The 17,833-nt window shown below is 36.2% G+C and overlaps 1 pseudogene; it reads right to left on the bottom strand.

The window, feature by feature from the left end:
* Positions 1 to 14,248: 14,248 nt before the first annotated feature.
* LOC149153411 (serine hydroxymethyltransferase 3, chloroplastic-like) lies at positions 14,249 to 17,404 on the bottom strand (annotated as a pseudogene).
* Positions 17,405 to 17,833: the final 429 nt, after the last annotated feature.

The following is a 17,833-nucleotide window of genomic DNA, read 5'->3' as shown; positions in this document are numbered from 1 at the left end:
TTAGCTCCATATCTTTTCCAGATTAGCAATCACATTAACATTAAAGTAAATTGCAGATGGAACATAAACATAAATCGCAGAAGACAAGCCAAGACAAGAGGACACAAGATGTGGCGCTAGCCAGGGACAAACCCCAATGTGGGGAAACCCTTGATAAATTCTTCTTATATGCTCTTCAATAGTTCAATAGAGAGAGAGAGAGATAGTACGTTTACAACAGAAGTCAACACTTTGACTTATCTAGATAAGAGCATAGACCATCTCTAAAAAGATGATACATGAGATCAGTTGAAGACATGCTGCTTCAACTAATTATCCAATGTGACTCCTTCACCTATCGTTGTGCTGCATTTTTTCATCATGCTGCACCTCACCGCGCTGCACCCATCATCACTATGCTGCATCTCATCACGCTTCATTAATCATGACTGTACCCATCACTGTACTGCATTATGTGCCATTGTTGCACCATGTTGCCATCCTGACCTATGTGTTGACTGCACCTTGCTTGCTTGTTGTCCCTTGCTTGCTTGTTGTCCCTAGCATGCTTATTGTCCTTAGCATGCTTGTTGTTGCATGCTAGTTGTCCCTTGCATGCTAGCTGTAACATTGCATGCTTGGTGTATTTGCTGCTAAGTACCATACAACTGTCCCAATGTTAGTTAGTTGTCCCTTGCACGCTGCTCTCCTTCGGAGATAGATGCTCCGACTGTTTCGGCAGTTCCTGACAGTTCTGGCAGTTCCTGCTATTCCTGGCAGTTCCGGTTTGTTCCCATCAATTCCGGCAATCCCGACAGTCCCGACAGTTCCGGCTTTTCCGGCAGTTCTGGCAGTTCCGACATTTTCGGCTTTTCCGGTTTTTTTGGCAGTTTCGACATTTCCAGCATTTCCAGCAATTCTAGCTTCTCTGGCTTTTTCGGCTTTTCCAACAGTTTGTCTTTTCTGGTAGTTCCGACTTTTCTGGTAGTTCTGGATTTTCCGGCAGTTCTGGCTTTTTCGGCTTTTCTTGTAGTTCTGAATTTTCCGGAATTTCCGACATTTTTGACAGTTCCATCTTTTTCGTCAGTTCTGGCTTTTCCGGCAGTTTCAGTTTTTTCGACTTTTCCAGCATTTCTGGATTTTTCGGCTTTTCCAGCAGTTCCGGCTTTTTTGGAAGTTCCGGGTTTTCCGATAGTTCCGGATTTTCCAGCTTTTCTGGCAGTTCCGACTTTTACGGCATTTCCAGAATTTTCGGCTTTTCGGCTTTTCTGGTAGTTCCGGCTTTTTCGGTTGTTCCGGCGTTTCCAGATTTTCCGGTAGTTCCAACTTTCTGCCCTCTGGATCAAGGCAACGTTATTCCTTAGGATCTCTCCTCCTACTAAAACCCAAAGATAAGTAGAGAGAGGAAGAGATCCCAAGTGTGTTGAAATGACTTGAAGGCCACCTCTATTTATACTAAAATGTTGAGCACATGTGGGGTTTATTTGGTTGTTGGCCGACCTTGACGAATTGTCTTATAATGCAAATAAATTCATAACTCCATGAATACTTATCAGAATTGGATGATCTTTAGATCAATCCTACACCTCTCGATGAGAGGGATCCAAGAAAAATATCAGCTGCCATAATTAAGATGACCCACATGGAGTTTGGCCCTAGTTTCCAATTTTAACAAAGCATGAATGTGGGATCTCATGGAACAATCCATCAAAACCGAACCAAGGATTCTATAGGCCAAACCAACTCAACCCATGAAACAATGATTCCACCTCACGGTCGAACATCATAAACCATCACCAGATTGGTCTCTACTGAAGCCTTCTAGGGCTCCATAGATTTTTTTCCAGCCAAGGCTTCTAGGACTAGTAACTCAACCCACAACTGTCGTTGGGATTCCATAGCATTTGTCCAACCAGGGCTTCCAGGACTAGTAACTCAACCCACGAAGGGCTTCTAGAGCATTTTTCCAACCAAGGCTTCCAGGACTAGTAACTCAACCCAAGTTGTTACAAGGCTTCCAGGAACCAGTAACTTAACCCAAGCTAAATGAAACATGAGAACCAACTAGAAAACGAAGAAATGAACCCACAACACCATGGCTATCCCTGAAATGGAAAGGCTAGGAAAGTCCACTATTAATCCAGTAAATCCTCCATGCCAATGACAGATCATGACCAATAAACCACATGCATATGCCATGCATGCCAAGACTAGTGAGGAAAAAATACATGCAACTCAGTACCTGCAAGAAAAAATTATTGTAGTTGCTGATCCCAATGTCCTCTTGTGCTTTCTTTCTCTTCCTTTGCCTTCTTGCTCTAAGCATCCAAGTATGCCACACTCTCCAAGAGTGCTCCAAGAAAACTCCGTGTCCAAGTGTATGAGAGAGAGAGAATATAATGAGAGCTCAAAAACTGAACTAACAAAAAGCTTACACTGATCCAGCCTGAGCCAAAATCTTGAGAAAAATATTTCCCACTGATCCCCATAAGCCTTTTTATTAATGAGGCCTCTATTTTCTTCATTTTCCATTATTTTCCTCCTCACATGCATCCTGTGACCTTTCACCTTCATTTTCTCCTAATTTCCTTTATTTTCATAAATAAAATGCCAATTAATGCCTCTTGCCTTTCCAAAGCCTTTGCTATTACATTTGCCAATTTCCTTAGCCATAATAAATCGAATGAACACCCACTAGATATTTTGCCCATCATTCAACTTAGAATACATGTCCCATGACCTTGGTATTATATATATATTTTTTACATGGAATTTTGACCAGGGCTGTTACAAAATCATCCCCCATGGTTGATATCGCCAACTTGAATCCTATTGGTTCTTATAAAGTTGATTTTGTTTGTACATTTTTGTTTTGAGACCCTTTTTAGGCCTCAAAATTTCTCTAATGATCCCGAAAATACTTATCAATTCTTGAATACCATGCCCTTGGTGCTTTCTTTAGACCATACAAGTCCTTCTTCAACTTATAAACATAATCTTCTTTTCCTGGCACTTCAAAACCTTCAGATTGCTCCACATAAATTTCTTCATCCACATAACCATTCAGAAAAGTTGATATTTCATCCATCTGAAAAATTGGCCACTTGTACTGTGCAACTAATGCAAGAACCGTCCTAGTTGTATCCAACTTTGCCACTGGAGAAAATTTCTCAGTGTAATCAATGCCTTATTTTTATGCATATCACTTTGCAACTAAACGAGCCTTGTACTTATCAATTGTGCCATCTGATTTATACTTGATTTTATAAACCCACGTAATGCCAATTACATATTTTTCCTTTGGTAATTTGACCAGGTCCCATGTATCATGTTTCACCAAGGCATTCAATTCTGTATCCATAACTTCATTCCATTCCTTCTTTCTTGATGTTTCTGTATAATCCTTTGGTTCATCTATTTTCATTACTTGTGCCATAAGTGCATAATTCACTAGAAAAGTTTGAGATCTAATAACCCTTTTTTCAAAATTTCTATCCAACATGCGACTTTCTAAATGTCCCCTTTCAAGCCACTTAGGCTTCTTCTTAATTTCATCTATATTTACTATCTTGGAATTTGATTCATCACCAATATTCACTGCAACTTTCTTCAATTCAAACCATACATGTTCTGGCTGATAGTTCCCTTCTCATCAAACACAACATATCTACTTATTATCACCTTCTTTGCTTCAGGATCAAACAACCTGTAACTTCGTGCTTCAATATTGTATCCAATAAAGGCACACTTCACACTTTTATCATCCAATTTCTTCTTCTTTTCCTTAGGAACATGTGCATATGCAGTACAACCAAAAACTTTCATATGTGCAACACTTGGTTTGTATCTTGACCATTCTTCTTCTAGAGTCAAATTTAACACTGCCTTTATAGGACATGAATTAAGAGTGTATACTTTTGTGTGTACTGCTTCAACCCAAAATTCATTTTAGAGACTTATTTTTTAACATGCTCCTAGCCATTTTAACTATGGTCCTATTTTTCCTTTCCACAACAACATTTTGTTGAGGAGATTATGAATTGATAAACTCTCGCTTTATTCCATTCTTCCTACAATAACTCAAAAACTCATTTGATTTGTATTCTCCCCCGTTATCTATTCTAAGGGTGAGAATTTTTAAACCACTATGATTTTCAACTAAGGCCTTAAAATCAAGAAAATGAGAAAACACTTCAAACTTCTCCTACAGAAAATACACCCATGTATTCCTAGAATAATCATCAATGAAAGTGAGAAAGTAACGGGCCTTCCCAAAGGACACAATCTCCATTGCCCACACAAATCTGAATGCACCAACACTATACATTCTCTAGCTTTCCATGTTCTATTTGAGAAACTTTCCCAGTGTTGTTTCCCAAAAATACACCCTTCACATACTTCATCACCTAACTTAATATAAGGAAGACCATTCACCATGTTTTGCTTTCTCAGCAATGCCAAACTCTGAAATTCAAATGTTCCATCCTTAGGTGCCAAATCTTACTATTTGCTTCTTTTGTTGCTTTTAAACGCTATGCATTATTTGAATCAAAGGAGAGCTTGAAAATTTTGTCTTCAATCATTTCACCTCTTGCTACAACTGCATTTTGATTCAACTTATCCATGATTAAACACTCTTTATTATCAAACACTAACTTGTAATTTTGCTCCATCATTTGTCCTATAGAAAGTAGGTTCTTCTTCAATGTTGGTGTCAAAAAAGTGTATTCAATTAACTTCTTCTTTCCATGCATTGATGGTATAGCAACTATGCCTTTCCCTTTCACTTCAACAACACTATCATCACCAAATATGAATTTACCAAGATAATTGTCATTGATTTTGACAAACGACTTCTCTTGAGATGTCATATGAGTTGAACATCCCGAATCAATATGCCATGCTTCACTTTCTTCACTATGTGTCATCAAACTTGAGATGAATGATTTCTCGATCCTAGTTTCTTCAACAACTGTATTAGCACCCTTTCACTCCATATCTCACATTTTTGCATAAAAAATTCTTTCAATATGGCCAAAATTTTAGCAATAATAACACAACAGTCTTCCACATTTTCCTCCATTTCTGATTCCATCTCTTCCTTGTCCTCTTCCATGAGATCCATCTCTGCCTCTTCCTCTAAATTGACTGGGATTCATTCCTTTGCCTCTTGAAGGAGATGCATTTCCTTGTGAACTTTGCAGATTTTTGTTTTGATTTTGTTTATGATATTGACCCCTGCTCCTTCCTCTTCCTCTATGCTTCGCAGAAAAAAACATGTTCCACTTGCTCAAATGGTTGATTTTCTTCAACAGTTAATAAGAATCCATCAATTTTCATTGTATTTAAGTCTTTGGAGACCATAATATTGGTGGTAACCATCTGAAACTTAGGCAGAACAATTCTTAAAATTTTCTCAATTAGCCTTCTTTCTGGAACATCTTCACCTAATGACCTCATCTTATTAACAAGATCTTGCATTTTTGTGATATAATCATGAATATATTAATTACTTTCCATATGGGAAATTTAAAAATTCCTCAATGTTTGCAATTTAGTGACAACAACACCTTCATGTGTTTTTTAAGATATCCCATGCTTCCTTAGATGATATTGCACCACTGATTCTTGGAAATATAGATTCTTCAAGAGCTCTTCCTATAAGTGAAAGTGCTTCATTATATTTCTTAATAAGTTCCTTAAGAGATTTATTTTCATCATCACTTAATGCTTTGAATTCATCAGAAGAAGGCATAGTGTATCCATAAGTGACAAGTTCCCTTACATCTTTAGTGATGAATATAGGTTGCAAGTGTTTGCTCCAATAAAAATATTTTGTGTCAACAAGTTTAGGCAATACAATACTGCTTGTCACCATGAGGAGAGTAAGAGAAAATTAGAGAATTAGAGAGAGAAAGTGCACAATGAACACAAGGTGTCCCACTTCGAACCGGGACAAGAATCAATGTCTCGAAAAATTAGGACTCAACCACCATTACAAAATATCATTTTTATTAATATTTGAGTACAATAAAGAACTTAAGAAGCTAAATTATATTAAAAATGAAACAAGACTCCTTCAAAGCTCCCTCTTTTAATACATTTTCTTAATGAGTACAATATCTCTTAATGAAAAAAACAATAATATAACTTTTTTCTATACAACTAGTGAAAAATATATAAAATATATTTTTAAATAAAAAATTATTTTCTCACGTTTACAATTTTAACCACATAAAAAATAATCTAAACGATCTCTTTTGGAAAAAAATTCCCTTTAAAAACACTCATTTAATTCTCTCTCCTCAAACAAATTTTCCACACATTTCTCTCTTAAAACTTTTTTTTTCCACACATTCACTCGTTTAATTGTCTCTCCTAAAACCTTTTTTCCACACATTTTTCTCTTAAAACCTTTTTTTTTTCCACACATTTCTCTCTCCTAAAATCTTTTTTCTTTTTTCCACACATTTCTCTCTTTTTTTCCACACATTCTATCGTATTAGATAATTATAGTGGAATGGCTTAAATATATCATAAAAGATTTCAATCCTTAAAAATCCACGTCAAGTTGTTTACTCTATTTTCCTCTTATTGGATATTATTATAATGTGGATGAAGGAAACGCATTTAATAATGAGCTTATTAAATTCCAAACACATTGGACTCCACGAGTTGTTTGATTCACACCTTGTACAACTTCAACGCTTTGGTCACTCCACACACTACTAAAAAATTCATGCATGCCACTCCACGCACAAAAATCCATGCAACTTTTTGTAATTGACCCAATCCAATCAGGGAAACTCTTCACAAGTTTAATGAGTGCATGCAGCTCTTTACTAACGCAACTTCTAAGTGACAGAAATAAGCTTTATAACATTTCACAACTTTAAACTTACAAGTTTATCAAATTTGTTGGGCAATGGCTCTGATACCAAATAAAGGAAAACACAATAAAAATAAATTATAGAGCAAAAATATTTAACAATAACACACTAGCGCTCAATTCATTTCATTATAAAAACCATGTATTTATATATGAGGAGAGATCTTGGTGAATCTACCATTTCCTATAATTTCTCAACAATCATTCCACAAATCACTTCACTAATCTCTCATCTTTCCATAAATATCTCTCACACAAAATAACAATTTTAATTATTTCATATTTGACAAATTATTCATTATTCTATCATGGTGCAAGCTGTGAAGAAGTGGAAGCATTTTCTGATGCGAAAGGAGATAGTAATCCGTACTGATCACCATCTATTATAGTACTCGCAGGCCCAAAGTTAGATACAACAAACCAACCATTACAAGTGGATGGGGTTTCCACAATAGTTTAACTTTAATTTAATGATAAAGTACAAGAAGGGTAGCACAAATAAGTTGGCCAACATTCTCTCAAGGGAACTCACATCAAAGATCGAAGCTTTGATAACTTTAATGCACATGGAGGATGATGACTTCAAGGAGGTGTTTCCGCAGTTGTAGAGCCAGAGTCATGTGCATGATGGTGAAAACATCGTTGACTACCATCTCCGAGACCAGTTATTCTATAGGCTAGATAAGCTATGTGTTTCTAAATGTGAGCAATTACAACTGATTAGAGAGGTTCACACCTCCAAGGTTGCAGGGAACTTTGGTGTAGGGAAGACAATGACCAACTTACAAAGGTATGTGTATTATGAAACAACGCTTATAACGTCCTTTACTTGTACCCACTCCTCCCTAGGAAAGAATTTCTAGGGACTTTGTGAGAGGTTTACTAACAAACAGGAAGGGACTTGACTACTTTTTTCTTGTAGTTGACATGTTCATCAAAATGTGTGTTCTGATGCCTTGTAAAAATACCATTAGTGAGAAAGAAGAAGCAAACTTGTTCATTGGACAAGTCTAGGTGCACTTTGTGATCCACGATTTTTTTCGCTTATAGATGCATCGAAATTGGCATGAGTTACAACACTTAAAAACCATAGAAAAACATAAGCATGAAAAATGAATACAAAGAGATATCATCACAAAAGATCATGACCAGAGATTTGATTACGGAGTTCGTCCAATTTGGACTACATCTCCAAGCCCTGCTCAATAATGAGGAGGCCTTCTTTTATTTAAGTGGCATGAAAAGAGAGAAGTACAAGTAGATTTCTATAGAAACATCCTTATACCTCCAATCTGAAAGATAGCTGACAAATGGAGAGCTCAGCTCTAGAAATAGACAACACCACTGACTTCTTGGCAAAAAATAGTGCAAAAATTCCTATCCGAACACCCCATTCAGATAATCGGGCCTTATGCAACCTTCTCGGAACCTTCTAATCTCTGAGATAAGGTCCCGACCACTTGCCAGGAGAAGGTGCCGCTGTCGTGCTCTACAAACTTGCGTTGCTCTCTGCTCTCCCCCCTTCTTCTGACACAAAGGGTCCTTTAAATAAGCATGTGTGGCAAATCCCTCAAAACCTGGGCAATTCTTAACCAAAGACGAAGTTAGACTGATGGTTCTAATTGGATATCTAAAATCTCGGGCTTAACTAAGACTTGTGACAACTACCTTACAAATCTAACAAAGTTGTACTAACTATGTGTTGAAATCCGCGGTTGGCTGATCGGCGTACTGCAATCAACGAACATATCCCTATCGACGCTCTCGCAATCAACGGACAGATCCAAATTCCATACATTCTACATTTCCACGGATTTGCCGGATTTATCAAACATAATATATAAATATTGCATCCAGAACCGTCATCACAAATTGCAATTCAGTGTATGTCAACACCTCTTACAACAGGCGCTTTGCAGACCCATTGAGAGTATTAAACATAGCCTATAAAATATTATGTCCGGGACCCCCCATCGCAGATCGCAATCGACGAATATCATGGCCCATCGCAAAATCGCAATCGGCGACATTCATCAGCGGACTGACACAATCCTGCGTTCTACGATATGACGGACCTGCGGGTGGATATAAAACATCATATATAGAATATCGGGTCCGAGCCCCCATCGCAATCGCAATTCAGACCTTGCTAATGTAAATTTGTAAACTGCGACCTTTACCTTTTTGCGGTATGCGATAAAATCGCATTGCAACCGGGTCTTCGCCGGGGTCGATATACCTTTTTGTTCCTCCATCGACCTGCGATATGAGCTATTGCAATCGCAACAGGTAATGCTAGGGGCTGATTCTCCTTAAGTCGCTCCTCTTTTCGCCGATATGCAATATGCGGGACCCAGTGGCAACATGCCACATGACACTCCCTCATTTGTTGAAACTTTGCCATGTCATCTTCTCTTGCCATGAGGACAAGTCAAACTTGAACTTTGACTTGCTCTAACTTCTACATATGAATTCGGATTTGAGTTGCGTTCATACTATTGGAATTAGGGCGACGAGAACTTCGATCCCATTCTAAGTTCATCCAGAATATGTCACTTTGGATTTTGAGCCTTTCTACCGTGCCACTGGTACTTTAGAGAGATCCACCTGGATCCTTCTGGATCAATCCTCCCCACTAAGAGAAGCTTTTGGTCCTCCAAAAGCATTAATTAATCTACAACTATTCTGTACTTTGTCTGCATCGCAAGTGCCCTAACAGGTCATCCTTCCTTCTCCTTCACTTTTGTCCTTTGGAGCCATAAGTTATGAGCCAACACCTGCATCTCGTGCAAACCTATAGTACAATATCTTGCAAACTACATGTTTAGCTCTGTGACTAAAATGAGCCAAGCATCCCATACTTGCCATGAGTTTATAGCACACACTTTGTGGTCAAGTTTACATAAAAATGGAAATAATACTCCAGCTATCAAGACAAGTTCAAACATCATTGTTGCTTCAACAAGTGATGGAAAACAAATCATCACTACAATACATGATTTACATAAACAAGTCCAGACACTATTGTTGCTTCGCCAAGTGATGGAAACACATCAACACTTTCATAGTTCAAAAAGCAACACAAAATAAGGCCAAGCATCATTGTTGCTGCAACAAGTGATGGAAAACGATCATCACTTTTACAATTAAAAATGCAACATATGAAAAAATAAGGCCATGATATTCTACCACACCTAGAAGAATGATATCTCACTTATCAAAGTGAATGGATCATCTTCCCTATGGCGTGTTTGCTGGTGGAACAACTGTTTCACCTAGTTCGTGCTCTAATGCTCTTGTCCTTGCGACGCTACTCTGGATGGAGCCTCCAACTTGTGGCTCTTTAATGACCGACTCTATCGCAATGACTACAATGATCCTTTACCTTCCAGATCTGCTTGATCTTCTTCTTCTTCGCTTGCTATTTAGAGGGTCTTCTACACCTCATATTTTTCTGTGTTGCTATTCTTTTCCATCACTCAGCAAACATATGGTTATGCACAGGGAAAATTTTAAGAACCACCCTAAATTTATGTGTATAATAAATGGGCGAATCCCCATGATACATAGGAAAAATGGGAGGCGATTTTATCAATAATATAATATGTATATATAATTTTTTTGGTGAATCTCTCACTAGATTATATTATCTTGTAAAGTCATGGCGAATCTTTCACTGAATTATAAAATCTTGTAAGATCTTGGAAAATCTTTCACTGAATAATAAAACATTGTGAAGTCTTGGCGAATGTTTTGTTAAAGTATGAAACCATATATGATAATAGGAAAACATATTCATTAAACTGTAATATACTAACATACATGTTTGGAAAAAAGAAACATAGTTTTCTCTTCCTACAAACAATGTTGCAAGTTTCAGTGGCCGTGTTTGTCAAGGTTCTTACTATACACTCTTTCATATCCTTCTATTAGTTTTGATAATATTCCACAACAAAGTTCTTGTAGGTGTTGATCTTGACCACCAGTTCTGTCAAGGTAGGAGAGATTAATATTTTCTCTACCACTTTTGTCAAGCAATGAGATATTAATGTTTGTACAAATTTTGTTTTACTTTTCTCCCAACTTTTGTTTCCTTGAGTGTTTCCATCACTACCTTGTTGATTCCATATCAAACCAATTTCTCAAATGCCAGCCTAAACATTTGATGGTTCTTAATGTCTAAGGATTTGAAGTGTCTTTACGTTAGAGCATTCAAATATGTGTTTGGACATGATGTTTTGTATGGTAGTGAACTAAGAGTCACTTTCTAGACAATTGTATGCCTAGTGATTTTATGGACTATTTTTAAACTTGTGAGCATTCTTCGTTATTTTAATACCACTTTTATAATATGTTATCAATGTGATGTGTTCTGATTTTTTATAGCTTCATAGGTCAGGTTCTATCTCCACTATTGGTCCCCATTCCACTACTGGCTTCCCTCCCCTAGTTTATCACTTGCTCCAGAATCACAAACTCATGAGGCATTGATTACAATTGAATAGAACCAATGAGAACTTGACAATAATATCAATGGAGTTGCAACAATAAAAAAACATAATTAGGTCACTGTATCAGGACAATACATTAAGCATGCAATAATTCTTGTGAGAACGATCTCCATTACAACAAGAATGACTAGGGATCATGACATCAAATACAAAAAGATTCAAAGCATTGATCAACAAGAGGTGTTGCTTAAGAATAATGTATTACCCCACAAACAACACCTCATGTTTAATTTCAAATGTATTATTACACCACAAACAACACCTCATGTTTAATTTCAAATGTATTACAATGAACAACAGAGGAACTGGCAACATAAAATCCCAAGAATCAAATACATGCATAACCCAACAGGGACTTTTGTGTTTTGGCAGCGGAGTAATGAAAAATAATCCAGACTGAAAACAAATGTTATCTTTTGATGAATGACATATCACAACAGCTGTGTAGGAATTAAAACAAATCATGCACAATCACCACATTATCAGACATAAATTCCCATTGAAAAATCAGAGTAGTTGATCAAAAGCAAAAAACTCTCAATTTTGCAGTCTACACCAAAAAAAACAAGCACAAGAATTTGAGATGATGACTAGACACAGGAAAATCATGGCTGCTATGCAATAACCAAGTTGCCTAAATAATGTTACCTTATTTGACCAATAATACTCAAAACACAAAAGTACATTCTACCATTTTTGAAAGAGTCGAGTTGGAATGTACATGCAGATGAAGGTTTCTCATTAAAACACCATTACTATTTGATAAACCACCACGGTTGTAGATGACTTTCAATCCTGATCTTCGACACTTGAACTAATGAAAACCTGAGCTAATTAAATCATATTACTTTATGCCATCCATGACACAACAACAAAAGTTTTATATTCTTCCATTTTCGAGAGAGCCCAGCTAGGATGTATATGCAGATGAAAATTTTGCACTGAGAAATAAATTATTACTAATTCAAAACATGCCAAGTTTTTACCTGTAACCTGACACTCAATCATAATGTTCAGAACCCGAGTTAATGGAAACATCCCAATACACCATGCCCACCATTCACAAAAGCTTTTACATCTTGCTAGTTCAAGGAGAGATTAGTTGGAATATATGTATATGCAAATGAAAGTTCACCAAGGTATAGAAGCAGTTACTCATATATTTCACAATCCCAGTTTGGAAAACTCCCATTATTCTTTTCAACACTTCCAACTGAAAACAATATCTAGCAATGTGAGACTACACTCACTATAATTTGCGCTACTTTAAACATCCAGTTGGTTAAAAGGCCTTGGATTTGGTGGTCACACAAAAATTTGAGCATTCAAGAGTCAAATATTTTGAAACAAAAATTAACCCATGTTCATCATTTAGATACTATGATTCCATTGAATAATACCCTCTCCTGTTAAGACAATTAAGACTAGAAGACTATTAAATCAAAAGCTAAACAATGTTGTCAACAGGGTCTTACCTGGTCAGTGAAAGAGGGGTGTTGTTATCATGCCCACTGGGGTTCAAATCCCCCAAGTGACATGTTCACCTCTCATGGACTGGCATACCTCCACAAGGGGCTGCTTATTGTGTATGGGACTAGTTACAAGTCCTATGCAATTTTGGCAAAATAGATACCACCCAATCATGGTATATTTTACAGTCCTCAGGCACATCACATCACGTCTCACAACCTTAATCCAACAATCCTTGCACTTTTTTCTTCACCCCATAAAACTCCATAACAAATTATATATACACTTGTTTGGAATAAGTGAATCCAATAGTAATTGGATCAAATACTCCACTTATTTTTTTGTGTTTTTGGCTCTCAAATTTGTCTCTATATACTTTGCATTCCTCTGTCCTATAGACTAAATGAGAGCTTGATTCTATAGACTCAATAAACTCAGGATGTAGCTTCCTAATAGTGTAAGTCCCAATCGATCTAATATACTGACTAATACTAATATAATTCAAAACAGTAAGAGTAGTCAACCAGTCAAATGAAACACAAATAGGGTGTGTACAATGGTAAATTCAGTAATCAAACCCTGTGTAAATACCTACTCAAGCTACATCAATTCTATCTATATACCTACTCAATCCTATTACTTAGTCCTAACCAATATAAGAGAGTCTAAATAACTGCTCAGGAAAATGAAGGATTGGAAGGGTGTACCATACAAATTATGTAGAATTTTTTTGCCAATAAATAAGATAGAAAAATCAACATCCATCACACCAAAACATAATTTGTATGCTTATACTAGGAAAACAAATAAATTCAAGAAAAATATAGATCTCAACATGGTTCATTGCTATATTCTACAAATGGGACCAATTCTTGCCAACTTATGTGAGATGATGTATGTAACAATAAAATCTTAGAAGCCTAATTGATTGCAAATGTGTCATGTATACATGGAATCTGTGCATGTGTAGAAGTATCTTAGTGAACACACTTTATGAAACTGTGTAATTGGCCCAATACCTGGGCCCTTGAGAAGTATGGGATATTGCTTTCCAAGCTATATAAAATATCCATAGTCACACCACATAAATAAGTGATATAATAGCTTCCATACAAGTTATCAATATTTTTCAACCCAAAATTCTTGTGATGAACAAAAAGAGAGTCGTACATAATTGCCAATAAATAAAATGTAAAACTCAACATCCAACACATTGGAATAGAATCTGTTAATGCCAATGCTAGGTAAGCACATAAATTCAGACAAAATTCAGCTTAAAATATTATTCATCACTATAATATACACATAGAACCAAATCTTACCAACCTGGTTATCGTCACTGAAGCCCAACCTAAAATTTAAGAAAGGACACTTCTGATCTTGTAAGCACGTCATATATCTAACTAAGATTTTCAGTGCCAACACCAGACAATGGAAATTGGCTAGAAAATGATTCAACCCGCTTTTTGAGATCAACAATGCTATTTCGTAGCTGGAAATTGTCTGACTTAATAAATTCTATAAAATATTTTAATTTTGTACTTTTCACAGAGCTCTTAGCCTTAATGGCTATCTGCACCCCCTCGTGGATAAAATCTGCAACCTTAATAAAGTCATCCTCAAGAAGCCCACGGGTGGTTAATGCAGGAGTCCCTATGCATATACCACCAGGAACCATAACACTTTTATCACCTGAAAATGTAAGGTATTAAAGTAATCTATATCATCCCATGGAGAAAGGAAAATCAATGAATCCCTTACATCTAAATATACAAAGAAAAAATTCATGTAACTTGGTACAAAATTATTGTTCAGTGCGATAGAAGCAACATCCAAAACGTCCTCTACTCTTGCACCATCAATTCCCTATCCAAGCCCATTAATATATGCCATGTTACATTCAACCAACTAAATGCAATAGAAATCAATATACAAGTAGGTTGTGTACTCCAACATATGAACAAAGGATCCTTACCGAGGGCCTCAAATCAACTAGAACTAGGTTATTATCACTACCATCAGACACCAAATTGTAACCCAAATCCATTAGGCTCTTTGCAAGGGCTTGGAAATTTGCTACAACTTACTAAAACTATTTTACCTTTGATAAGAAAAAAAATCCATTAAAAAAAAAGCTCACATGCATGAATTTTACAGAAGCTTAGACATGTGAGAGTGCTACACCTGTACTTGATAAGCCTTTAACTCTATAGTTACATCATGTTTTAAACAAACAACCAATACTCCTATGGTATGGTTATGTGGTCCTCCCTAGAAAGCCACAAATTATTTAATGTATCTTTTAGAAATGAAATGGTACAAAAAATCGATATATCCAATATTATGATATTAGTGAGAAGGAGAACAATATGGATGATGGAGGAAAGGAAGGAGAACTCAGATTGACCTGTAACCCTGGAAAAACTACATTTTTGATGGTTGTCTCTAGGTCGACCCCCAATACTGGTTCCTTCCTGAAGAATATCATGCCTCCCAAGGACCTCGTAAAGACTAAAAATCACAACCCTCCAATCCAAAAATATTTTAGGATGAAAAATATCAGAAAGATAAAAATGAAAAGAAAAAAGTGAAACAATTGACAAACAATTCAAGGAACATAATGAGTTTCATCAAAGCTTTGATCTAGTAGTGATAAGAAATATAAAGAACATAAAAAAATAAAAATAGGAAACTGAATCAAAGAATATGTAAGAGAATCAAAAGGAAAATCTACACCTCTTAACTCTATAATCACTCCTCCTATGATGGGAATGGCATATTTGTTTTAGTTCTTCATCGTTTCTTGAACATTAATGGGATTCTTTTTCTTCTACAAGGGGGGAATGGCACAAATATATAGCATTAAGATAGATCCAAAAAAAAGGTCCATCTAATATACTCATATTTTTAATCAAAAGGGTGAACTGCAGAGAAAATTAATAACATCAACTCACCTTGTGCATTGTAGTTGTTACTACATCACAAAAATCAAATGGACTGACCATTATAGAAGAAACGATGAGACCATTTATGTGTGCCATGTCCATCATTAAGTATGCCCCAACTGTATTGGCAATCTTCCCAAACCACAAACATTTTAGTACTAAAAATCATAAAAAATCCAACATTACATACTATAAGAACATATTAATAAAATATGCTAGAATAAACATTGTTGGAAAGAGAAATTTTTGAAAGGACTGCCATTATAAGATCTAGAAATACCCAAATTCAATACCTGCCTCATGCGAGGGTAATAAATATCTTCGGGATATGTACTAGCACCAGCAATGATAAGCTTGATCCTAAAAATGGTGGCATTCTTCTCAAGCATCTCATAGTCAATGAATCCTATAACCCAAGAAAACAAACCCGAACATTAACACTTTGAACACTTCCCCAAAATATTGGTTCAATATTTGTCAATGATGGAATTGTTTCCCTCCTAATTATTATTAGACTGGAAATGCGAGCTCACCTGTGGACTCATCTAGATGATATGGAATTGATTCAAAGTAAATTGATGTAGCAGATACTCACTTTTTTTCTATCATGAATCCATGAGACAGATGCCCTCCATGTGGTAAGTCCAAACCCTAAATGTTGCAAAGAAAATTTTCACATGTTACATGCCCAAATAGGAATGATAATCTTATCAAAGGAGGTTCGTAGTTCAAAACCATACACACCATAATGCGATGATGTGGTTGGAGGAGAGTTGTATAAACAAAAAAATTAGTTGGGGATCGAGATAATGGTTGAAAATTAACACCCCATGTACTGTTGTCAAGATGGAATGCTTCTAGGGCCCTCTGCTAGCAAAGCCTCTCACTTTGGTCAATGAATTCATTGCCAACATATTATATGCATGGCATAAATCCCAACCCAACACAGTAGTGAATAAATATAGAAAAGTGTCCAACAATTGTATCCATCATTGTGATAACAGATACTCATGCAACAACTACATGTCTCTACACTATAACGCTGAACCTAGAAACCATTACACACATGTCAAACATTCAAACTAAAAAGTACAGGTCCAAAAACTAAGAGAAACTGAGTTTAACAAGAAAAAAATACCAAGTGGCAAGAAGAAACTGCCAAGTAGCTCAAACACAATCACAATCATGATGGTGCCATTATTCACATTCCAAGTTATATCTTCAGGAACTTACCTCTTACCAGGGAGTCCTTCTGAATACTTGTTTGTTAGACATGATCCAACAGCTTCCATAACCGCCCAAGATGTAAAATTTTCAAAAGAAATAAGTTCCAAGCCATTGAATTGTGACTGCTTTTCTTTCTCAATTATCACATTCATTTCAGGATCAATCTCACTTAGATGAGGATCTACAAAGCTCTGCTTTCCCTCTCCACAGAGTAATTTACAAACTAGATAAAGAATTCACAATAAGTTTAGTACCCTCGGTAACCGAGGCACGGTTTTACAGGAGCATTAATTATATTATTGAGGTCTACAATTTCTGTTTGATGGCATCCGAGGTGAATCCAGATCAAGAACAAAGTCTTTATCAAGCCATTCACTAACCATTGACTCAACAAAACTATAAATAAAACCGAGGTATTTGACATAGTTCATTAAATGAAGACAAGAAGCTTATTTGCAGCAACTCAATTCACAAATGAATCTTATAAACACCTCCAAGTTAAAATGTATTCAACTATGATCTGTGCTTTCTTCACTTGGTCTTCAAATGGAAAGATTATCAAGTATGTCACATATACTATCTATACATGTAGCAATTTCAACCAAAAACAAATACATAAATAAATAAATCATAGCGTGAATTGTGAACAACATGCACACCTAGGAAGTTGTAGGGTTGCGCCAACATGAACGCCAAAGGATTTCCCATTGTTAGGCTTGTTGTGATACAAGAAGGTTTATAAGATGGTCACGGTTTCAAAGTTTCAAACCTCCAAATTTTCTGCTTTTCTCTTGCTAGGGAACCCCCAAAAC

This window comes from Pinus tabuliformis, chromosome 9 (assembly GCF_031772625.1).
Source record: "Pinus tabuliformis cultivar Carrire ecotype Pingquan chromosome 9, CPIR1, whole genome shotgun sequence".
NCBI classification, from domain to species: domain Eukaryota; kingdom Viridiplantae; phylum Streptophyta; class Pinopsida; order Pinales; family Pinaceae; genus Pinus; species Pinus tabuliformis.
Note: the sequence above shows the minus strand (reverse complement) of the source record. Positions and strands in the feature narration are given on the sequence as shown.